The sequence below is a fragment of the Amblyomma maculatum genome, chromosome 10, assembly GCF_055883805.1.
Source record: "Amblyomma maculatum isolate TAMU_Amacu chromosome 10, ASM5588380v1, whole genome shotgun sequence".
NCBI lineage: Eukaryota > Metazoa > Arthropoda > Arachnida > Ixodida > Ixodidae > Amblyomma > Amblyomma maculatum.
The window spans coordinates 90,013,102-90,028,355 of NC_139353.1; the positions used below are offsets into that span (position 1 = coordinate 90,013,102).

Below are 15,254 nucleotides of genomic sequence, written 5' to 3' on the forward strand. Positions count from 1 at the left end.
GGATGTGAGGAGAGTCTTCCAAAATGCAGCTATTCTTTCACACTAGATTTACCCGAAGCTAAACCACAGCCAATTTTCTTCAGAGACGACAAGCGAGGGCCATGGAAAACTGTAATGTCGAAGTACACCTGCGGATTTCAAACCTTTAGTTGGTCTTCCTGAACGAAGGGAATAAGGAAGAACTTAAGTGGTGCTTCCCTCAGCGCAAAGTAATTATTGAATTGTAGGACCGCTAGCGCCGAAAAATTCAGGATTAAAACCGTGTCAACCTCCAAGGCAGCCGGACAAGTTCCTATGCTTCGTGAGGTTCATGATTTCTTTGATAAACGTTTAAGGATCCACCTTGGAGTGTGTTGCGTCGAGCATGTGTTGTGCGGCACGCACCTTTCGCACGGCAGCTGCCTGAAAAGTCAGAGCGCACGTTTAATTGCATATCGTTTGTAAGATTTTGCTTCTTTGTTACTGTGTCAAAACGGCGATGTCTGCAGGTAAGGCACCATGTTGCTCAGCTTCAAGACCTCGTTCTACCTTTTGTGGCTGCTTTTTCGTTCGTCAAAAGGAAACAATTTCTCAATGCATTGGCCTTTGGTCCCGCTAAAAATTACGGCGTCTAGCAGTAGAACTACGCCAATGCAAGCGCGGGCGATTGCAAGAGGCACGGAGCTGGTCTGCGCCTGCGTTCAGAGTTCACACCATTGTTCGGTTTCAATGTTCTAGGGTGTATGGGTTACATTCGTCACAGAACCTCCGCGTAGTTTTAGAAGGACTTATTCTCAAAGGCTAAATAAGCAAGACTTGTCACACCAACAGTTCTATCTCCTACAGTCCAAGATTGGTTTCGTGTTGTGCACTGGCAATGTGGCTGGTGCCAGAGCCGATCTTCCTGTTTTCAATTTCAGCAATTCGTTCTCAACAAGGCGAAAACTGGAGGATAAGTTGGTTCATTCAGTTCCATTTATTTCAGCGGCAATGAATTGTAATCTAGCATTATGAATTTTGGCTAATTCAGACCCCGGTTTCCAACCTCCTAACCAGCGTTGCTTTTAAAAATACAAAATCTGGCATCCCTGAAAATGGTCAAGTGACGAATTAAAATAGGATGCTGTAACTGGTCTTCGCACCATGACCTGACAAAAACAATAACAAATGCTCATAAATTACGCTTAAGCAAACTGTGTAAGGCACAGGTGGTGAAGGGTGAGTCAGTCTGAACACACAGGCAAGACAGCGATTTCCTAAGCCCAGTTGGACGTATTATAGCTTGACTAGGCCTAATAGACTCCGTTAAACGAGATCCGTAATGTCTCCACATAATATTGTATGCCTACCTAAACAAATACAATTGCTGCAAGTACATTCTTCCTAGAATATCTAGGCGCAGTAATGGACATCGGTGGAACAAAGCCTATTTATTAAAAAAGGAGTGGTCAATTTTACTCTTCAAGGTTATAGCTGATTCACGGTATTGTTCCTTGTGACATTGTGATCTTTAAGCGGAATGCAGAAAAGCGCATCCGGATATTAAGAGCGCGTAAATTCTTAGAATTGGCACTTTTCTACAGCGCTGATCAGGCTTTATACAGAATAAAAGGATTGCTGAACACCTTACCCTTGTCACAAATATCAGGTACACGTTGAAAAATATGAAACCAGGATTAAGAATTATTGTTTTAGGATATAAATGAATTAAAAACGCATGCAACTTGGTTTTGAGAAAATAAAACAAACGTAGCTTACCTTTCTTGAGGATGTCCTGCAAAGTAACAACGTAATTGTTTTTTACTCAATGACCTCAATACAGTTCAGGCATTTAGAAAATATACGCGTGCAGGTTCTAACCAGGAAGCAACAAATTAATCCGGTGTTGACTGTTGGCAATCACACTGAAATATAAAGGAAGGCATAAAAGCTAACAAATTATTTATATTGTATATCTTTGCTTTGCTATCACGCGGACACAGATCGTTTAAGAGCTCTCATTATCCAGGAGCTTCGCATAAACCGGCAGCATACGAAAACAATTTTGGAGGTGGAAATACGACTCCGGCTTTATGAACTGCATCCTTAAGGCAGACTATCCTGACCCAGCCCCTTTCTTGACCGTACCGCTCCACCTGGCCAAGCGGAGACACCGACCTAAAACAAAGCATGCCATTTAGGCAAACTATAACCCCCTGATGATACGGATCATTCATTGTGCGATACTATATAAATAGCCCACAGCGGTTTGAATTTTCGAGCCTTAGAAGTAAATATAACCACAAATGCACTTTGAGCTCTTACAAACCTGATGTCACTGGGCCAGCAATAGGCTTAATCTTTGCATACGTGCGTGCGAAACCTTGTCATGGTGACTAAGAAAACTCAAAGAAAGTGATGACTGAGTTTCCTAGCACCATTACATTTTATACTAGTATACTAGTATACTAGTACAAGACAATCTCCGAGATGGTCGTCACAGGGAACTTGTCCAGGTCAAATTATCCCGAATGAGCCACCACTGCGCACCTAAACTCTAATTAAGAATCGGCAGAAAACAAGGAACCAAAGTTTCCTGAGGATGCATGATTACACAGAAGAGCACTGTGGTAATCATATTCAAGGGCCTGCAGGCTCCCTCGCTGCTGTAGCTATGTTCGAGTAGAAGTGCCGCTTTACAGGAGCATTCAGCAATTATGTGGGGCCTCCCTAAGCCTGAGATATGGAGATGGTTAAGCCCTTAATCATAGAGGCTTGATGTGTGGCCTGTGGGAGCATCGCTGCCGAAGATGATAGGGCGAACGCGTGCCACAATATCAATGCCATTGAATAAAACCTGCATTGTGTATATTTTATCTTCACAATTACCCGCTGGAAAGGAGGATCTGCCCTGGCGTATTACGGCCTAAGCAAGATGCCAGGGTCGTAATACGTCTTGAGACGCTGGCGGTGAACAGACCCGCGTTCGCCCCAGCGGGGATCATGAGATGCCGTAAGAGGTTCCATAACATAAATAACAAAGAAGTGTGTTTCAAAGCCCGCTCAGGGCAATGAGATTTCGCAAGAAATTTCTAAGACCATCCAGGGATATTGGTTCAGTTCAGTTTATTTTTTTTTTTCAATTGAAAGTGGAAGACAAGGGAAAAGGCGTGCGACTTGACAAGGTCTAGTCTCCCATCTGCAGCTCGCAACAGGAAACATGTTCAGATGCATACAAAGGGAGTTCTGATTAACAATACAGGAAGGGAAAAAACACATAAGAAAATATGCCCCAGCACAGAGAGGAGAAAAACAAAACAAAATACAATGAAAATATGCAACAGTGTTTTTTTTTTTCCTTTCTTCAATTCAATTCTCAGGAACAATACATCTTGGAAAGGGGCCAAGCGCTAAAAGCTGGCTTGTCAGCTTGACTAGGCCCATGACCTCCTGTACAAGGCAGTCATGGTATCATGTATTATACAACATATCAAATACCAGAAAATTATTATATAAACGTAGACATTTCAAAACTGTTTGGGATATGGGTAGTAGATAAGTACAAAATGCACATCTATATACCAACTAAGCAAGGAAGTAAATTGATTAACATAAAAGCAAAAGCAGATACATGTTGAAAGAAAAGCCCTCAGAAAACAAGCGTGTATAAAAAGTAAATACCTCTACTCATTAAGCCCTTTCCAAGAAAATACATTCTCAGTTATTTAACGTCATAACTAGGCGCGCATTTATGCTTACTCGGAATAAACGGCCTGTTATGCTGCAATGAATGATGTTTGTAGCTGTTTCGAAATGTTGGTAGGAACCATACTTCATCACTACGTGTGGGTAGTGCGCCATGGCTTCTTTTTAAGGATTCTAGATTGGTAAAAACATTTGGAAAGCTGAGCAGGAAAAGTAGAACGACCAGTGAAGACGATACGGATAGAAGCATTCAGCCCGAATTTTATTGTAGCCTATGAATGCATTTCGCGTGGGACACAGGTATTCTAAGTTAGCAATACGTCGCACGATCCTTTTTTGAAGCATAAGTATCTTTACCATCTACCTTTTTGTAGTCGTAGCCCATACTAAGCTACAGTAGTTAATATGCGAAGCAAACAATGCACAGTAACAGGACAGGGAGGACATGAAAGCATAAACTGCAAAACAAAAATCATGAAGCGAAAAACTGATAATTTGCATTCTGATGGGTGTACCTATATTCAATAAATATATTCTGTGGTGTTTAGGAAGGCTTTATATGCTTCTTTGAGTCAATTAAATAGTAACGTAAGCTCGATGCTGTGTTCATGAAGGTTTATTAATTTGACTGCTTGATATTCAAGATTCTGTTTCCCATGATTGGTTCTGACTTGCTTAGATTTTACGTGAAAGGGTTCGAAAGCTATATTGTGGAGGTATTTCTGTATGCTAAGAGTACAGCTTTCTTTTATGGGCGATTTGCATGTCAAAATATTATACCTTGTTGTCTGGTAATAAATTATATTTTAGGAAAAGTGACTGGGTTGGCAAATCACTGATGTTACCTTTATAGTTCTCAATAAGACGTAGAATGGCGCTTCTGCAGTACAAGCAGCTGCTATAATATCCTTGGTCGTACCCCACACTAACATCCCATAAAGTAGAGGAGAGCAAAATATTGTGTTGTGTAAAGTTTGTTTAAGCCATAGAGGAATAAGAGGAGTTATACGGCTCATACAACCCATGGCACCGGAAAGATCGGTTAGAAGGTGAATAATATGCACAGTCCAGGATAAATCTTCGTTAAACCAGACACATAAACTATTTGTGTAGACACCTGATTAATATTATTCAATCTGTATGTAAGTGTAATGTTTTATTTAGCAACTTTGTTACCTGTCTTGAATAGAATGGACTTTGTTTTGCGCGTGCTTAGCTGCAAACTATTGTCCTCGAGCCAGGTAGACAGTTGGGATAGGTAAAGATTTGCCTCCTTTCTGATCCACTGCGCATATTTGCCCGTGTAAAATATACTAGTTTCCCCAGTAAAGACGGTTATTTGAGGTGTGTTGAATCTGAAGAATATCATTTATATACAAAACAAGTGTGGCACCTAGTATGGAACCTTGGGGTAGTGCAAGTTTTATTTCTAGATTTTTCGAGTGCTCTTCATTGAGGTTTACGAACTAGTATATGCATGAGAAATAGCTTTTAAATAGGTTTGATGAAACGCTTCGAATTCTATTCCTGTGGAGCTTATAAAGCAAAGTTTTCTGGTCAACTGAATCGAAGACGTTTCTGAAGTCAATAAAGATTCCCAGTATATACATTTTTGTTTCAATATTTTTATAATGAATGATTTTAAGTTGAGCACGGCCTCTTCGGTTGTCTTGTTTTCTGGAAACCCGAATTTAAATGGCGAGATTGTCTTGTGATTTTGAAGAATGCAGTCAAACGAATTATTATAACATTTTCGTATACCTTTGAAAAAAACCCGCAAGACTGAAATCAGTTTGTAATTTGTGAGCTCATTTCGCTCATTTAGCGTTGTAGCTATTTTAGGCTGGTCTGGAAAAATGCCAGTTGAAATGGATACATTTAATACTTGTGACAATACGGGGCTAATCTCGGATTACACATACTTCACTGTTGAGGCTTGTGTGTCACCATAACCGCTTGAACGAAAGAAGCCAACCGTCGGCGAGGCCAAGGAAAGCATTGGGGATTGTAATTTGCCTTTTTTTATTTTTACTTCGGTAATTACATAAATTAGTGATGTAATCTGTTTAGGGGAAAGATAAATAAACACAAAGTAGAAGGAAAAACAGCGTGCTGTTGGTGGGAACCGAACCCACGACCTCCAAATATCGCGTCCGGTGCTGTTTCAACTGAGCTACAGCGGCCGTTGTCCCCCCTGCTACTTTCTTGGGTATTATTGTTGTCTGTATACGAACCTTGAGAGTGTTCACAGCGCCACCCTCAACCATAGCGGTGGACGTGGAACGTTCTGTGTTACCGCCAGCGTCACATAGAACGTGATCAAGAGCGAGGGCGAAAGCTGTGCTAGAACTCTCTTACGCTACCTATGGCTTCAAGACGGCCAGACCCGAGACCCCCGTAGGCTACAAGCAGATAAATGAAGAGGAAATGATGGTGCTCGTTATAATACATGAAGGAAATAAGCCAACAACTGGCAAGGCCAAGAAAGCATTGGGTATTGTAATTTATGTCTTTTTTTATTTTTTACTTAGGTAATCACATAATTGATTAATGTAATCTATTTAGGGGAAAGATAGACACAAAGTAGAAAGAATAATAGTAATTATCTATACCTAAAACTAATCAATAGAATGTTGCTCGACGTGAGTTGACAAAAAGCATTATACAGAAGCTTAAGCGTAAAGCTCAAATTTTATTCGCCTTCAATATTACGAGCGGACATTCACCAATGAAATTATTCTCTACATAAGCTATCTAATGATACACGAGATATAACTGTTGTGTAAATGTTAGTTTAATAGGAATAAATTAATTCAATGTTCCTTGTTATTCCGTTTTTCTGTATCACTTTTTTATTAGGTGTTGTAATATTTTGTAAAATGGTGATTTTGGCCCCTTTTATATGAGCCTGTTAAAGAGGCTTATACTAAAAATAGATAAATAAATAAATAATATATATTAAAATAGGTCATGCAGGAAGTCCACTGCAGTTACAAATGAGATAAGATATTTATTGTTTTATGACTTATTCATGTATTGTGAAATTAAAATTTTGAAAGATATAGGCAGTTATGAAGCGATCAGATAGCCGTGCACGTAGGCGTCAGTAATTGATGTGTTCATGCAAAAGTTCACCTTAGCACACTATACTAATAATTAATTATCATTAGGCAGACTACGTCCCTATTTGTTTTTACAGTTCCTTGAAGGTCATCGAGAGGATGCTACGCTGCTCTTGCAACACTAGCCTTTTGTCAGTGACATAATTCAACACTCAGGCGTTCGTCGCCTCACACGCCTGTCGTTCGTGTCATATAAATCTTACCGGCCTTTCTTTTGAATCACAAACACCGCGTGTTACGGGAGGCTTGAAATTATCCGAGCGTAAGCTGCGTGCTCATTTCACCCAGTGTTGAGATATATATTAATCAAGAGCAATTTATTTATCAATTTACGGTAGAGAAGAAAGCTCCCGATATGTAATTTATTTTAGCCTACCAGAAGTCGGCAGTTTCTAAGAGGTGACTAGCGGTCAGGATACATGAAAGATCTTTTAAAAGGAGTGTGGCTTAATCCGAAAATACATTAAATGTGAACCCAATGCCTGAACCTTCATAAAAAGGAATATGACTCATGGCTTTGAAAACAATCTTGGAAGCTATAAATTTACTTACATTTAATGCTTTACTCTGATAAAATGTTAGCTGCGCCAAACTGAGTCGAAGAAGCAGCAAAATGAGCATCAGACTCTTTGTTCGCATTGCAAGATGGAGGAGGTGACCTGAAAAGCCGGTAGAGATTGTTTGATTATATTCCTTCCGATTTGACTAGCGCACATATACAATATACTTGGTTTATTATCTCTAGTCAGGCAACATCGAATATAATATAAAATATGTACAAATTGACCAAGATTAAGGAGCAGTGTTCTTTGGGACAATGAATAGGTGGTCACTTCTGCATGAAATTAAATTGTGAGCCAGTAGACTGATGAATTGTTGACAGGGCGCGCTGAAAGATATGTAAGTGTAGTGTAAACGAATATCGTTTAGAATGGAAGCAAAAATTTTGCCTTAATATAAATAAAAAGATGCAATTAGGAAACTCTTGTAACAAAACTCATTAGAAGCTCCAAATGGCGCTGACCGATGCTATCAATGCAGTGATATATATGACGGTTTAGCACCTGCCGTAGACAAGAAAGCTGACGGAGGGGAGTCGAGGTCGCCCCGTACGTCTGACCGCACCAGACGGAGGCACTAGGTTTAGTGCGTTCATAGTTCTGAAACACTGTACAAGCCCAAAGACGAGCATTGAGCAGATACAGTAGCGCTCTTGCTCGTCTCTTCCTTCATATCTGCATGCGAGCTTTTATTCATGATATAACCCAACCAACTTCCCGTGAGTTTTCACTGACGGTGCCTACGACCACTTAATAGAGTAGATTGCTACATGATGTTGATGGTGACGAGCGCATCTAACCGGCACTACAGCAATGTACAACATCGCACTAGCAGTATATATGGGAGCGCACAGAAAAAAAGGGAGCATTGAAAGAAAACGTTTTGGTCTTTTTGTCGAGGTATGGAAAGCAGTACAAACCTTAAAGAATGTTTGCCTTATGAAAGGGTAAAAATTTGTTATGCTTGTTAGTTTTGAACCCCTGCCTCTTAATTGTCGAGAAGTATGGCGGCAGGTTCTTACAAAGGTCGAGGTTGATTGCACGTCGAACTCCTGCGCCCTTCGCACATTCCGCGCGTACTTGTGTCATCGGCTTTTGCCATTGTCATTGCTCGTCCTTCGTTTGTTTTGTTCATCCTCCGGAAAGGATCCCGCGGGCCGCCCTCAATAATAACTGATGTTTCATATTTACAATTCCGCTCTTAAACACGCCGCCGCTTTCACTCAAATCCCTTTTTTCTAGACCCACTGGCCTGTCTTGAACAATGTTTCTTATCAATGCGTCTATATCAGCTGCTATCAATAGATTGTTCTAGTAAGCGAAATAACCATTATAGCCTCTGTAATCGACTTTGTCATACAGCTATCGGGCCGCGACACCTCAATTCTTAACGAAGAGGACACGACGTCTGTACCAGTTCAACACCGTTTTTGACGAACTAAATGATTGCTTTTTACCATCGCACTTTATGCTCTGACAACTGTCACCATTTCCATATCAGCCACAGTTCTACAAATGCTACTTGCTACCAGAACGATATACTTAATATGGTACCATTTCTACCCGCGCGACATATAAATATATTTTCATCGAATCCCTGTCTCATTCAGTCCCGAGCTCCCGAAAGCACCTTGTCTTTGCCACCACTGCTAATCCCAGACACAACCGATTTCACACACACAGCCCGCAGAAAACTTTAGGAGCTTTCCATTTCCAGCGAATAGCAATCACTGAATTATTGTCAAATGTTGTCCACTTGACAACAAATAGCACAACTACTGCACTCAGCCGCTACAGCCGGTTAGATGACAAAGTTTAATTGGAGTCGAAAGAAAAATTTTAAACCTGCATTTGTTCGACAGTACTCATCATTGTGCTTTACATAATGAGCCAAATTATGGTTACCTAAAAACAGGTTTATTTTTCAGAGCAGATATTTGTACACATTCCTTCAGTTTAACAAGACCGTCTGCAAGGGACAACATAATTTAATCGTAATGCCGACAATCAGCAGTATACGACGTCCCAAAAAGCTGTATAAATCACCTTTATACATGCAAAACTTCAATATAGTTGTTTTTAACCATGCCTGCGAATACTTTCTTCGTAATAAAAGTCAATTCGCTTGTTTTCGTGCACAGAAGTGAGAATTGTTGACATGCTTTTACGTCGGGTTTTTCTTGGTGAAAAAAGATGCTGCCGGTAGGAGGCTTAATATGTGTCCTTCTCAGCGCTTTAAACGGACTCGCAATTTTTGTAGCGAAAGCGACACTACTATAGGTTTTCAAGCCGTCGGCGTGGCACCATGGCACCGCGGCTGGAGCTACCAACTTGGGTCTCTCGTTTCATGTGGGATGGTTATGTCACTATCAGCCTGCCAGGACCCTAGTATTCACGTTACCCCTGTAGACCACTAAGGCACGCTCATTCGACTTGGTTAAAGCGGGGCTTCATATTTGAGCTAGCCTACGCTATCGCGTCATACCCTTAAAGGCGGAGCTTAAGTGTCCCCCATAACTAGATTCAGTAAACGCCTTTACCACTACTACCTAAAACGCCGGTGAACTTTGATGCCTTCGATGGAACGCCGGTTGTGTTCGATGCGATGCTCGGTCGCCCGCAGGCAAAGCTTTCCCTCCGCACTCTGTTCAGCAGCGTTTTATCTGTGCAATTTTTTTCTACCCTGTATAATGGTCTTAAGATAACTTCCTTATCACAACAAGAAACTCCTCTGCCCGATGTAACAAACACGTTTCAACAAAACATTACATATCCAAAAGACTGTGGAGGCGGCAACAACCCTCTATACATCCCATAATTCAATTGTGTTTCATAGAGGCAGTATCATCTTGATGAACCTTGAACATCTTGAGTGGCAACCTATTATATAGCATGTTTGACCATATAGCATATTTTTAATCAAGCAAGGTTATAAGTGGCAGTTAAACATTCCCGATCGGGTGAACTGTACAGTACTGGTACCAGTCGAAAACCAATTGAACCGATGTAGGCGCATATAGATCTACAGAAGGCGTTGCGGGAGGTTTTCTGTTCAATATAAACTTACCTTATTGGGCAGAATCTTGGGTACTAAGTTTGCGTTGTCCCATGCATGAGAGAACCTGTGTTTAAAACGTATCGGATTGAATGTCGTCTTAGAATTAAAAGCTCCGTTCACTTTTTTATTCTAGAGACTGATTTGAATGCAATGAACGATAAATCATCTATCTTGAAGCCATTAGTCCAGCACGTGATCGTCATTATTTGAAGGTATGACATCAGAAAATTTCCTGAAATGAAGCCTAAGCTCCGGAACCTAAAGTAGATTTTAGTAGCGTAGGCAGACGGAAATGCTACCAGTACAGACAACCTTTTCTATAAATTCCGTTTGAAGTCTCAAGAAAGTGTAACGACCGTAAAAAAGCTGCGCCTTGTCGAAATGGGGGCATTGGCCTTTAAGGAAATGCTCTCAGTATACTAAGGATTGTGTTTCTGAAGGTTACCATGTGTTGGCAATACTTTAGCGTTGCTTCGTGAAAGCAAAAAGATATTTTAATCGATAGCAGCAGATAATATAGAGCACATGCCCACCACTCTTCTCAATCTTCAAGATGGCACAGCTGTGCAGCTCTATACGAGCTTGATCTCTCGAGTATTTCATGAATGTTCATAGCTTCCAGTGCAAATACCCATTTGTCTGCTGCTGTCGGGCTGTGATTCATGGAACTGAAGCATGACCTGGCACGCAGTCCTCACAAGTTAGGCATTTCGAACGCATTGTTGGCTTTCTGCATACCAATATGTATCTTAACAAAGATCGGTAATATCATATACTTTTTTGTAGAACAAGACAACTACCGACTAAAATCAGGAACAGCCATCACGCGCTCGTTTGCCAAGAGCGTTATATCACATGAGTCAGTGGTCACTTTCGCGCTTTCTATATGATTACGTGGAGTAACGATTGCTGTGTTTGGAAAAAAAAAGAAACACGCTATTTTCATCTTCATTATATGGTTTTGATTATGTTCGTCCGCAGAAAAAAAATGTGGAGATATTTATCTATGCTTTTCGTTAAATGCACTTCGTAGCAAAAAAATGCAAACATTGCTTAAAACATAGAGAACGCTTAGTTGCTGCTAAGAAGTGCATGACAATTTAGGGTTAGTTGGTTTCATCCAAAGCTTTATTGTGTATACCGATCTATGAAGTATACATTGCAACTCGCGTAATCACAAACTCCTTATTTTTCTTAATTTATCACACATCCCACTATATACAGTCCTAATTCATCATATGTGAAAACATCCAAAATTATTTATAGAAACCCGCTTTAACCGAGCCATCCCAAACGGCCTGCGTGGCGTTGGGGTAGCCTGTCTGATTTGGGATGAAAATGTACATGACGATTCAGCACCTGTCTGATACTCTGTTCTCATGTAGGTGCCCACATTTCGAGCTCGTGCCAGCTCAGCCATGTTCGCTGCTTTCATGACATCCCATCATGACGCCCCATCAGGGAAGAGTTTGTTGCCAGCGGGCTTGAGTTGCGCTTGTGAGGCAAGCTACTGCGCCTGTATATATATTTCATATATGCCGTCTCCCACATCGTCACCCATCATGACCTTCTTTCTTCTCCCCTTCCCCTTCCCTAGTGCAGAGTAGCCGGCCAGATTTGAATTATTCCGGCCAATCTCTCTGCTTTTCCTTTCAATAAATCCATCTATCTAGGTAATAAATTAGAGCCAATAACAATAATAATCGGTTCATAGAAAAGGAAAGGCCCAATGTCGGTCACCCATGTTCTGTGCACACCTTAGTGCGCAATAAAGGAATAGAGGAAGATGGGAGTGAAAGAGGAAAGAGTAAAAGGGGTGCCGTAGGGGAGGGCTTAATAGTAATTTCGACCACCTGGAAATCTTGAACGTGCACTGGCATCGCACAGCACACCGACGCCTATTCGTTTCGCCTCAATAAAAACTTAATTAAAGCCAGGTTTAGACGAAAGGAAAGGCCAGTATCGGTCACTCGCGGAAGAGGAACTAGTTGGTATGGAATATGTTTGGAAAATAAAACGTTTTCTTTAACTGACATAAATAATTTTCTGCTTGAGTTCCCTGCCTTAATTTACCGAAAAATTCAACAGCTCAAATTTTGTCTTAGGAAGTAAGGTTATTTTCATGAGTGGTCCCAGCTACAGACTCAATTATTTCACATTGCTTTAGATTATCGTATTTGCCTTTGGCGTTTTAACTCGATGGTTCGATCCAATCGAGCGGTGGAGATTTTTTCTTCAGTGGCCGCCGAGCAGGCTTGCTGCGGTCACTGCTGCAGATTTGTGAGTCTTTTCGGATGCCACAGTACGCAAAGCACAATCTTATTTCAAACTTTACTGTTTCCATTTCATTATTTGCGTGATGCTGCTATAATTATGTGAAGATATATAGAGAAGCGCAGTTATTGTAAATTATATACAGACGCACCACCCAGGAGTTACGCTCCCTGACAATGGCTGCCACGTTTCACGAATTTCCTGTGGTAAATGGCAATTCCCGAAAAAAAAAACCAAATTCATTATACGTTTGTTATATTAAAAGTCCTCAAGAGAGAATTATGTTTATGCAAGCCGTAAGCTTAATCAGAGTGCAAAAACTCAAGCATAGCTGCCGGCAAAAGTCAACAAGTACGTAGAATGCTATGCTAGTTGAAGGAATGTGGTCGGGAATTTGCTTGCGCGCGAAACCTCCTGGACATTCCTCGTAAGCTATTCATACCATTAGGACAGCAAATTGTTCGGGCATGAGGGATATTCTAAAAAACCCGATATCAAATATAAATACAGAACTCATAGCGACGCTTATTCCCGCCTCAGTGCAAAATTATTATGAATTTCACTGCTCTAAACTTTTCTTTCGCGGGCGAATTGCACTCAGTTCATAGAATCAGTTAAAATATATACTAGAAAAAACGCCTTCAGAAAAGAAAATCACGTGCTGCGGTCTCAGAAAATATCTTCACATCGCTCGAGGCGAAAATGAAACTGCATGCTGCAGGCACGTGATTGCACATGAGCGATATAACTTAAGCGCACCTGTTATTGGCACGCGGGGAAACTACTTCTATAAAATGCGGCACGAAAAAAAGGTCACGAGACAATACTACAGCGTGGAACATCAATCCGTCCTCTAGATGGGATGCTGCACATTCCCACCGGCCACATTATTCTGTAGGCTCTCAGAACTTGAGAAGTGAGCTAGTCACGTTTGAAAGCATTTTTTGAATATTCGTACATTTTAAAAGCCATGGATTTAACAACCGAATGAAGCGCTTTTATGGCGCTGCAAGACACACAACGCACCATATGGATAAAGAAGACATCATGTGCGCTTAATAGAATCAACTAGTTTTGATAGAAGCTTCCCAGTCGGAAAAAAACTACAGAAAATTTTCTAATGTTACGACAGAATTTCTGTGCGGTTTTTGACGAGAAACCTGTTGTGACAACAGAACATTTTGTCGTAACATCAGAAATTTCTGTAGTTACAACAGAAAAGTGCTACACAACTACAGACAACAGAAATATACCACAGAAAAACTACAGGACTACAAAAAAATTTGACGGTTACGACAGAACTACAGGATATTTTGTCGTATTTTTGACACAGTTCTGTAGTTTTTTTCGACTGGGTTTTTTGAGAGTACTTGTCTCTACCTGGTTTTCAGTTTATTGGTATTCCGGTTTTGTCGAGTTCCTACCCCTTGATAAACATTTTTTTCCTTTATTTATCCCTGCACATAGGTAATGTATTCAGTTTCAATTCCTTCAACAGCTCATTCTAGATCCTATAGTTCAATTCATTTATTAGCTTCTATTACGAAGCGTTTGGCTCCAATGTGATTCCAAAATTGAGCCTCAATGAAGGTAAAAAGCTATCTCTATAGAAAACACTAATTTTAGGCACATGCGTAATAAACAATAATCGACTGCCGAAAATATATTGCGTACCAACAAATTCTTTTTATAGCATCAATCACCGTGTTAGTGCCAAGCTGGTAGAATGTTCACTCACTATCAATTCACAGACACCGCAGATAACATTCGTATATTTGCTTTACAGTACGTAGCCCTTCTTACATATAAAATATAAATATCAAATATAAATACAAAACTCATAGCGACGCAACACCTACTTCATTACCACTGACCGCAGTTAAATATATGCTATGCTGTTAATTTATGAATGTTACTCTTGAGTGCATATCTCTCCAGTCAGTAATATTAGCAGCTTCTATCGAGTGAACTAATTAAATAACATCAGTTCCTAGCATATTAATGCAATGGTTGAGATCAATCGATCTTATTTTCATAATTTTACTCAATGTACGTCATATAGGGTCGCTAGTCTCCGCGCTTCCTTTGCTAAGATGCATAATCTTGTAGAAAGCATTACGTATTTATTTATTTATAAATTCAAAACACTTTACAGGACCCAGTTAGGAGGATTGAGTAAGATTGGCGACAAATGTATACATATTGATTTAGAAATGGAATAAACCTGAATTTTAGATGCCAACAAAATTCAGAGGCATTGAAAGCAAATGAAAGCTCAAAAACAGTCCAAAATACGGTGAATAAAACGAAACTTAAAATGCGAACATACAGCACAGGAATGAAAAAGTAGCAAATTCAACCTAAAAATATGTTATAAAACACAGCGTGGAAACGTAAATCAAAATGGCAAACTGCACAAGAATCAGAAAAATACAGCGTGAGAATTTAACCGAATCAGCGATAAACACGTGTACTGTTAATATTAGTTTCATGGTGAGGAATGGCTGAACAACGAGTCACGAAATTTGTCGCGTTTAGCTATAGAGACGATAAAGCCACGAAGATCGTTCCAAAGGG

General features: G+C 40.3%; 1 long non-coding RNA gene across 5 annotated transcripts; it reads right to left on the reverse strand.

The window, feature by feature from the left end:
- Nucleotides 1–1,729: 1,729 nt before the first annotated feature.
- Nucleotides 1,730–10,569, reverse strand: LOC146176987 (uncharacterized). Of its 5 annotated transcripts, none has more exons than XR_014701596.1 (3): nucleotides 10,413–10,569; nucleotides 7,338–7,444; nucleotides 1,730–1,753 (listed from the first exon to the last, which is right to left on the reverse strand). It is a non-coding gene; the product is annotated as an uncharacterized LOC146176987 (long non-coding RNA). The 5 variants fall into 5 exon arrangements; XR_014701593.1 differs by lacking the exon at nucleotides 1,730–1,753 and adding an exon at nucleotides 1,860–1,883; XR_014701594.1 differs by lacking the exon at nucleotides 1,730–1,753 and adding an exon at nucleotides 3,079–3,157.
- Between the last annotated feature and the right edge of the window lie 4,685 nt (nucleotides 10,570–15,254).